Source organism: Natator depressus, chromosome 8, assembly GCF_965152275.1.
Source record: "Natator depressus isolate rNatDep1 chromosome 8, rNatDep2.hap1, whole genome shotgun sequence".
NCBI lineage: Eukaryota > Metazoa > Chordata > Testudines > Cheloniidae > Natator > Natator depressus.
This window is the reverse complement of record NC_134241.1, coordinates 4,879,132-4,889,049: the sequence shown is the minus strand read 5'-3', so window position 1 is coordinate 4,889,049 and position 9,918 is coordinate 4,879,132. Positions and strand designations below refer to the sequence as shown.

At 51.1% G+C, this 9,918-nt stretch overlaps 1 long non-coding RNA gene across 2 annotated transcripts; it reads left to right on the top strand.

Annotated features, from left to right (window-relative positions):
* Positions 1–835: 835 nt before the first annotated feature.
* Positions 836–5,772, top strand: LOC141992727 (uncharacterized). Of its 2 annotated transcripts, none has more exons than XR_012640630.1 (3): positions 836–943; positions 1,385–1,559; positions 5,278–5,772. It is a non-coding gene; the product is annotated as an uncharacterized LOC141992727 (long non-coding RNA). The 2 variants fall into 2 exon arrangements; XR_012640631.1 differs by having other exon boundaries at positions 854–943; positions 1,312–1,559.
* The last annotated feature ends 4,146 nt before the right edge of the window (positions 5,773–9,918 follow it).

The window sequence follows — 9,918 nt, the reverse complement described above, 5'->3', positions numbered from 1 at the left end:
GCAGCCCTGTTTGAGGGGCATCAACTGAATATGCTGCCAACAGCGCCACAGAGGTTTTCTGGGGGACCAGGGCAAAATCTGAAACTGCCCCCCTCCCCGCTGAGGGGAGGGTTTGAAGACCAAGCCCATCCTGCACTCGCCCTGCAGAAGTGGCTCCTGTCCCATGGAGCTGGGCTCAGTTCCCCCTTCTGGGTGTTGCAACCTGGCACACAGGTCACAGCACCATTCACTCAAATTCACTCACAGGTTCAGGGGCCCTCAGCAAACTGCCCCTTTTGCTCCCTGGCCCCTGCCCAGCTGGCCCTGCCAGCCAGACCTAGCTAGAGATGGATCTGGGTGGTGCTCTATCTGCAAGGAAGCTACATCTCTTTGGGATTTGAGATGATGAAGATGAAGAACCCTGTTTGCACAGGCAATTGCCTGGCTGTACATGTGAATATGAGTGTTGCATAAAAATCTTGGGGCATTAAACATGTGTTTGTATAAGCCAGCAATTTGAGAATCTGGCCCCAAATTTCAACCCTAACATCACACGAACATGGACTTTTACAGTAAATTTCCTTGCCTTTTTTTTTTAAGTTAAAAGAAAACTGCTCTTGCATTTACTTGAATGCCCAGGGAGAGAAGCTGATAATCACACTCTCAAAAAAGGGCTTTTTTTAGTTTATAACTTTTCTGAGTCTCTAGAAGCTCCTTAAATCAAAGAGATGGGTAGTAAGACCATCACTACAGACCTTATTGCTCATGTCTGAACTACATGGATATCCAGACAGCCCTGGCTAAACTCCAAATTCCTGTAGCAGCAGACACCGGGCTCAATAAAAAACTTGGGATGGATTCTCTGGGGTTGGTCTGCTCTTTGGTTGTTCCAAAATCCCAACAGGGTATCTGGAGGGAGATGTCCCAGGGCATGACAGTAACTGTTGTTTCCCTCACCATGGAGGTAAGTGACTAGATAGGTCTTTCAAAAAGAGACTGCTCCTGGTTCAGTCTCAATGTTCAGGATTTTGTGTATCAAGTTGGTCCTTTTTTAAAGGGTGGCAGGCATTTATTTCCTCTGTGCTTGTACAGCGTTGTCACTGGGCGCTGGTCCCTGCTTCCATTCCCTGATCTACAAATCAAGCCTGCTTTTGCCAGCACTAAACCCACCATTCTGAAGCCCCCGCTTCCTCCCCCCCTCCCAGGCCGTGCATTCAGATCTTGGATTTTATATTGCACTCAGGGAAGGGGGGGGAGAGTGAGAGACACAGAAGGGGGTTATGCAGAGACTATAGAATTTACAGTCTTTTTCTGTTGCTTGATTTTTGTCAGTGCAAAGCTGTCAGCTGAAAGCATCAAATTAGCGCTGTTAGTCCACTGCCTGGCTCTTATCTGTGTCTCTCAGGATGGAAGGCACTTCAAGATGATTGTTGTCCCCCACTGCTCCAGAAATGAAGTCGGCCCTCCTGGAGTGCTAAAAGGGAACCAGGAAATTGTGTGCCTGAATTTGCATGAAAAGCCTCTGAGATTCAATGAAAGGAGGTGACAGGCCCAGTGTCACCTTCTGCCATTAAAACTAGGTAAGGCATATTCCTTTTTAATCTGATGTTTCGCTTCCTTCTTTCGACCTCCCCCCTCCCCCTTATCCCCTCACTTCCCTTTCTCTGGAGATTTCTTTGTTTCGTAATCAGGCAATTGTCAATGATTGTATAAGGTTTGCCACATCATCTCAGGCTACAGCTAGGCTAGGAGCGAAGGGTCTGATCCCCCTGTCTGTGTATATACACTCCCGCTAGCTCAAAGAGCTAAACAGCAAAGCTGCCACAGGAGCAAGGCTTGCCGCAGCGTAGGCCGGGCTGAGCCGGGCCAAGTACTTACCCACCAGGTTCAGGCGGCTTTGTACTCAGCACAGCTCAGCCATGCTTTGGCTGCCACTCCCTGTGCTACCATGGCTGCGCAGCTAACAGGAGTGTGTGTACACAAGCAGGAGAATCACCCCCCTACCTCGTAGTGTAGACACAGCCTCAGAGAGGCAGGATGGTTTTGTGGTTAGCGCACCGCCTGGGATATTTGGGGTTCTGTTCCCGGTGCTGCTGCGAACTCTCAGTGTGACCTTGGTCACGTAGCTTAGCGCACCCTCTGCCTCAGTTTCCCATCTGTAAACAGGGATAATGACACTCCCTTTGATGGGATTGCAAGGTACGAGCAGGCTTTAAGCAAAAGATAGAATTTATAGAGGGTTTTCAGCAGCATCCCCAGGTTCAAGTCAGAGTCCGGAGGAGGGGAAGCCTATCTCTTTTGCCTGGTTGCCATGTTATGTTACCAAGCGAACCAATCACTGCATACACCATCTGTATGCACCATGCACAAGGGGCAGGACAAGAGATGTCACAAAGCCGCGTGGAACAGGTACAGCCCCAGGCACAGCGGGGTCCTGCTCCATGACAGGATCTATCACATGCCACTGCAGTACAAAGAAACATGAGCCGGACTGGTGGTAATACCCTCTGGGAGGAAACTAGTCACCCAGGTCAGTGGAGGTAGCACAGGGCAGGGAGGGTGAGCGGAGCATCACTCCCTCTTCCCAGTCAGATGCATTCTGGACTCCCCGGCTGCTCTAAGGACACCTTTGTTTGTCCCTTACCTAGCCACTCTCAGCCAGCCTCCCCTGGGACACATCCTACTGCTGCAGGGGGCCAGCTCACCAAAGGCCTTCCCAACCACGGGCCGTGGGCCAGAGAAGGAAGTTTCAGAAGTGCTTTAAATCTCAGACACCCTTCTGGCATTTCTAGACTTCCTCTCCTATTCTTTCTCTCTTCCACTACTCTCCCCTCACCTCCTCCTTTCCCTCTTCCTCCCTCTGTTTCTCTGCTTTTCCCTCTCTTACGCAAGCAATATTCCCTTCCAAGGGGCTGAAAAATAAAAGCCACTGTGCCAGACTCTCTCTGCGAAGCTGCTGATGGATTCAGGAAGTCCTGGAAACTGGAACGCAGCCCAGCGTTGGGAGTTAAAGTACCAGGGCACTCCATCATGCTGGCTTGATATACAGGTTTTTTTATCTACTCGCTCAACTGCAAGCAATCAATGCTAATCGGATCTTCTGGGACTGAACGAAAGGGCTTGAGAAGACTCTTCTGATTACAGCGAGATCTACATAGTCATTTTAACCAACACCTGCCAGTGAAAACAATGACACACAGGGAATGCGAGTTTAATGGTGGGTCTTAATGGGCTAAATAGACACGGAATATGAGTGACAGGGCTAGATGTAAAGAATTAACCACCACAAGGAAAGAGAAATGTTTTATCCACACCGCCAGCAGGGTTTGAACAGAGAACAGCTCACTCAAGGGCTAGTTTTGACTTGCAAAATTTCACTGGTCAGCTTTTGGTTTTGTTTTTTGGCTCCATAATTTTCCTGTTCTGTACGCTCCTCCGATGATCTGGTATGGGGTACTGTCACAGACAGGATGCTGAGCAAGGTGGACCATGGTCCGACCCATGGTCAGCCTGGTAGCTCTTATGTTCTTCTTTTGGGGACGTCCTCTGGTTCTCTGTGTTATACTGGCGGTCAGACTAGATGATCACAATGGTCTCTTCTGGCCTTGGAATCCATTAATCTATTGCAGGTAGCAGGGGTGAGTTTGTGCGTAATGAACAACCACCTCGAGCTCACTGGCAGCACCAGAAGGCTGAATCCCCGTCACTCTGCGGCAAAGTTTGGGGGAAGCTTTCTTTCTCTTTGATCAGCAACTTGATCCCATCAGGGACCCATAGACGCTGCCTGTGGCCACCTTAGCAGCAGTTATGTGGTCTTCCTGGGAACACCCTTAGCCCTGGTCTACACTAGGACTTTAGGTCGAATTTAGCAGCGTTAAATCAATGTAAACCTGCACCCGTCCACACGATGAAGCCCTTTTTTTCGACTTAAAGGGCTCTTAAAATCGATTTCCTTACTCCACCCCTAACAAGTGGATTAGCGTTTAAATCGGCCTTGCTGGGTCGAATTTGGGGTACTGTGGACACAATTCAATGGTATTGGCCTCCGGGAGCTATCCCAGAGTGCTCCATTGTGACCGCTCTGGACAGCACTCTCAACTCAGATGCACTGGCCAGATAGACAGGAAAAGAACCGCGAACTTTTGAATCTCATTTCCTGTTTGGCCAGCGTGGCAAGCTGCAGGTGACCATGCAACGCTCATCAGCAGAGGATCTGATAGCTGTATGGGGAGAGGAATCCGTGCTATCAGAACTCCGTTCCAGTTTTCGAAATGCCAAAACCTTTATCAAAATCTCCCAGGGCATGAAGGACAGAGGCTATAACAGGGACCCGAAGCAGTGCCGCATGAAACTTAAGGAGCTGAGGCAAGCCTACCAGAAAACCAGAGAGGCGAACGGCCGCTCCGGGTCAGAGCCCCAAACATGCCGCTTCTGTGATGAGCTGCATGCCATTTTAGGGGGTTCAGCCACCACTACCCCAGCCGTGTTGTCTGACTCCTTCAATGGAGATGGAGGCAACACGGAAGCAGGTTTTGGGGACGAAGAAGATGATGATGATGATGATGAGGTTGTGGATAGCTCACAGCAAGCAAGCGGAGAAACCAGTTTTCCCGACAGCCAGGAACTGTTTCTTACCCTGGACCTGGAGCCAGTACCCCCCGAACCCACCCAAGGCTGCCTCCCAGACCCGCCAGGTGGAGAAGGGACCTCCAGTGAGTGTACCTTTTAAAATACTATACATGGTTTAAAAGCAAGTATGTGAAAGGATTAATTTGCCCTGGCATTCACGGCTCTCCTGGATGTACTCCCAAAGCCTTTGCAAAAGGTTTCTGGGGAGGGCAGCCTTATTGCGTCCTCAATGGTAGGACACTTTACCACTCCAGGCCAGTAGCACGTACTCGGGAATCACTGTACAACAAAGCATTGCAGTGTATGTTTGCTGGCGTTCAAACAACATCCGTTCTTTATCTCTCTGTGTTATCCTCAGGAGAGTGAGATATCATTCATGGTCACCTGGTTGAAATAGGGTGCTTTTCTTCAGGAGACACTCAGAGGTGCCCATTCCTGCTGGGCTGTTTGCCTGTGGCTAAACAGAAATGTTCCCGCTGTTAGCCACGGGGAGGGGGGAGGGTTGAGGGGGTAGCCACGCGGTGGGGGGAGGCAAAATGCGACCTTGTAACGAAAGCACATGTGCTATGTATGTAATGTTAACAGCAAGGTTTACCCTGAAAGACTGTAGCCACTGTTTTATAAAATATGTCTTTTTAAATACCACTGTCCCTTTTTTTTCTCCACCAGCTGCATGTTTTTCAATGATCACAGGATCTTCTCCTTCCCAGAGGCTAGTGAAGATTAGAAAGAAAAAAAACCGCACTCGTGATGAAATGTTCTCTGAGCTCATGCTGTCCTCCCACACTGACAGAGCACAGACGAATGCGTGGAGGCAAATAATGTCAGAGTGCAGGAAAGCACAAAATGACCGGGAGGAGAGGTGGCGGGCTGAAGAGAGTAAGTGGCGGGCTGAAGACAGGGCTGAAGCTCAAATGTGGCGGCAGCGTGATGAGAGGAGGCAGGATTCAATGCTGAGGCTGCTGGAGGATCAAACCAGTATGCTCCAGTGTATGGTTGAGCTGCAGCAAAGGCAGCTGGAGCACAGACTGCCGCTACAGCCCCTGTGTAACCAACCACCCTCCTCCCCAAGTTCCATAGCCTCCTCACCCAGACGCCCAAGAACTCGGAGGGGGGGCCTCCGGCCAACCAGCCACTCCACCACAGAGGATTGCCCAAAAAACAGAAGGCTGTCATTCAATAAATTTTAAAGTTGTAAACTTTTAAAGTGCTGTGTGGCATTTTCCTTCCCTCCTCCACCTCCCCTGCTGGGCTACCTTGGTAGTCATTCCCCTATTTGTGTGATGAATGAATAAAGAATGCATGAATGTGAAGCAACAATGCCTTTATTGCCTCTGCAAGCAGTGATCGAAGGGAGGAGGGGAGGGTGGTTAGCTTACAGGGAAGTAGAGTGAACCAAGGGGGGGAGGATTTCATCAAGGAGAAACAAACAGAACTTTCACACCGTAGCCTGGCCAGTCATGAAACTGGTTTTCAAAGCTTCTCTGATGCGTACCGCGCCCTCCTGTGCTCTTCTAACCGCCCTGGTGTCTGGCAGTGCGTAACCAGCAGCCAGGCGATTTGCCTCAACCTCCCACCCCGCCATAAATGTCTCCCCCTTACTCTCACAGATATTGTGGAGCGCACAGCAAGTAGTAATAACAGTGGGAATATTGGTTTTGCTGAGGTCTAAGCGAGTCAGTAAACTGCGCCAGCGCGCCTTTAAACGTCCAAATGCACATTCTACCACCATTCTGCACTTGCTCAGCCTGTAGTTGAATAGCTCCTGACTACTGTCCAGGCTGCCTGTGTACGGCTTCATGAGCCATGGCATTAAGGGGTAGGCTGGGTCCCCAAGGATAACTATAGGCATTTCAACATCCCCAACGGTTATTTTCTGGTCTGGGAATAAAGTCCCTTCCTGCAGCTTTTGAAACAGCCCAGAGTTCCTGAAGATGCGAGCGTCATGTACCTTTCCCGGCCATCCCACACTGATGTTGGTGAAACGTCCCTTGTGATCCACCAGAGCTTGCAGCACTATTGAAAAGTACCCCTTGCAGTTTATGTACTCGCCGGCTTGGTGCTCCAGTGCCAAGATAGGGATATGGGTTCCGTCTATGGCCCCACCACAGTTAGGGAATCCCATTGCAGCAAAGCCATCCACTATGACCTGCACATTTCCCAGGGTCACTACCCTTGATATCAGCAGATCTTTGATTGCGTGGGCTACTTGCATCACAGCAGCCCCCACAGTAGATTTGCCCACTCCAAATTGATTCCCAACTGAACGGTAGCTGTCTGGCGTTGCAAGCTTCCACAGGGTTATCGCCACTCGCTTCTCAACTGTGAGGGCTGCTCTCATCTTGATATTCATGCGCTTCAGGGCAGGGGAAAGCAAGTCACAAAGTTCCATGAAAGTGCCCTTACGCATGCGAAAGTTTCGCAGCCACTGGGAATCGTCCCAGACCTGCAACACTATGTGGTCCCACCAGTCTGTGCTTGTTTCCCGAGCCCAGAATCGGCGTTCCACAGCATGAACCTGCCCCATTAGCACCATGATGCATGCATTGGCAGGGCCCATGCTTTCAGAGAAATCTGTGTCCATGTCCTGATCACTCACGTGACCGCGCTGACGTCGCCTCCTCGCCCGGTAGCGCTTTGCCAGGTTCTGGTGCTGCATATACTGCTGGATAATGCGTGTGGTGTTTAATGTGCTCCTAATTGCCAAAGTGAGCTGAGCGGACTCCATGCTTGCCTTGGTATGGCGTCCGCACAGAAAAAAGGCGCGGAACGATTGTCTGCCGTTGCTCTGACAGAGGGAGGGGCGACTGACGACATGGCTTACAGGGTTGGCTTACAGGGAATTAAAATCAACAAAGGGGATGGCTTTACATCAAGGATTATTTCAGGCAGGACTTCACGGAGGGTTCCAATAAGAAATGGTGCACCTAAGTAATTGTTCTTATTGGAACAAGCAGGTTGGTCTGGCCTCTGATTGATACATGGCTAGATTTACCTCGCTGCACCTTCTCTGTGAGTGACTGCAGTGTGACCTAGAGGAATGAGTCCCCTAGACGGGGCGGGGGGGAAGCAAATGAGTACAAAACAAATCTGGTCTATTTCTTGTTTTGATCCACTCCATCTATCTTTTACGTCTTTGGCTGGCAGCAGACAGTGCAGAAGGACTGCAAGCCATCCATATCTCATGGCTGCTCGGCAGAAGATGGTACAATAGGACAGCTAGCAATCCATAACACCTGCCTGCTGACCATAAGGTGGTTCAATAGGACTGACTGCAGAACTAAAGAGAATGACCTGGTCAAGTCACTTCTAATGTAGTCCCTGCACCCATGTCTGCCCAGGTGCTCCTGGCCGACATGGCCAGGAGCACCTCGGACATGATGATGACGGCTACCAGTCCTACTGTACCGTCTGCTGCCACAAGGCAAGGGGTTGCTGCTGCTGTGTAGCGATGCAGTACCACGTCTGCCAGCACCCAGGAGACATACGGTGACGGTTACCTGAGTGGGCTCCATGCTTGCCGTGATATGGCGTCTGCACAGGTAACTCAAGAAAAAAGGTGCGAAACGATTGTCTGCTGCTGCTTTCACGGAGGGAGGGAGGGAAGGGGGGCCTGAAGATATATACCCAGAACCACCCGCGACAATGTTGTAGCCCCATCAGGCATTGGGATCTCAACCCAGAATTCCAATGGGCAGCGGAGACTGCGGGAACTGTGGGATAGCTACCCACAGTGCAACGCTCCGGAAGTCGACACTAGCCTCAGTACTGTGGAAGCACTCCGCCGAGTTAATGCACTTAATGCACTTAGAGCATTTTCTGTGGGGACACACACACTCGAATATATAAAAACGATTTCTAAAAAAACAACTTCTATAAATTCGACCTAATTTCGTAGTGTAGACATACCCTTAGGTTCCCTTGAAACCTTACACCACCAAGGTAAATCCATAGCCTCTGAGCGTACGTAGTAGGTGATGCTGCAGAGACTAAGAACTCTGGGCCTGGGTGACACAGGGGTTTAATTAGCACACTCGCCTCTCGGCTGTTCAGGGCACAAGCTCAGGTATTTGCTTGAGGCTTAACATGGTGTTGTCCATACTTCCCTCCATGCTCAGGAGGGAGCGGGGTTGCACGTCAAGGCTAAGCTGCATTGGCAAAGCTGCGCAGCCCTGGCCACATTGTCCCTGGCAAACAAATACACTGAGGTGACTTTACGAAGCTTGGGGTCCATCTGAATGTAGAGCTGGACCTGGTGCTCCTGCTGCTGACCAGCCCCTGTGCCATGATCGGCAGGATCTGCGCAGGGCGGGTCTGCAGCTAGAGCAGGGGAGGAAGGAGACAAGCGAAGCACTATCCTAGGGCCGTGGAGGCATTGCACATTCCTTCCCTCTGGCCTAGCCCAAGAAAAGCCTCCAGGCTGCCAAACTCGGCACAGGCAGAGACACGGCAAATTGCCAAGCAGATGTTTTTTCAACCACTTACATGCTGCTTGGAGGGACAAAGGTCACATGGCCGTCTGGTGTCGGTCTCTCCAGTGCGAGCCATTCCAATAAAGCCAGCGGCAGATGAAGCTGGGTGCTGCGTCGGAGCAGAGATAGTGAAGCTATGTTTGGCCCCCCCGCCCCCAGAGTGGAGGTGGAATTAGGGCTTGTTGGAAGCATGGGGTGATTTATCCTTGCCCGGCGATTTTTGTCCCTGGGACGCAGCGTTACGAGATAGGAAGCCAAGGGCTTGCTCCCAGATCACTTCACTGGCTTGGAGGATATGTCAATGGCTGTCCTAGGTGGAAAGGGTCACCTGAGCAACTGTGGCTTGAAGGGCCCCCACGCTGGAGGGTTTCATCCGCTTGCACACGGGGTGTTCTCTTGCAGACTGGCGAAGTCAGCGTGATTCAGTCAGTGATGGCGGTGCTGCCCCGAGGCTCATGAGAATTGAGAGGGGTTTCCATGAGTCGCGTGGCTGCAGCCATTTGCTCAAGCACACGTCATTTGCGCTAATAGCACAGGTCAAGAGCCGATCCCGACCTTCCAGCGACGAGCCAGACAGCGGGAGAATAATGGGCCCAGTTTTCTATTGGACCTAAGGCCTCTTTAGGCTGCTCTGGTGACACAAAGGGACTTTGATGGAGGCACAGACAGCCCTCAGAGAACACACCCTCTTTAGAGGGATTGCCCAGCCAGCAAAGAGTTGCAGGATTGGGTCTGCACCAGCCCCTGCTTATGGAGTGTGCTGGGGTAGGGAGGAGGTGTGGCCAGAGTGTGCTGCATTCCAGCTGTTCTCAGCTGCACATGGCCCCTGGGGAACTTT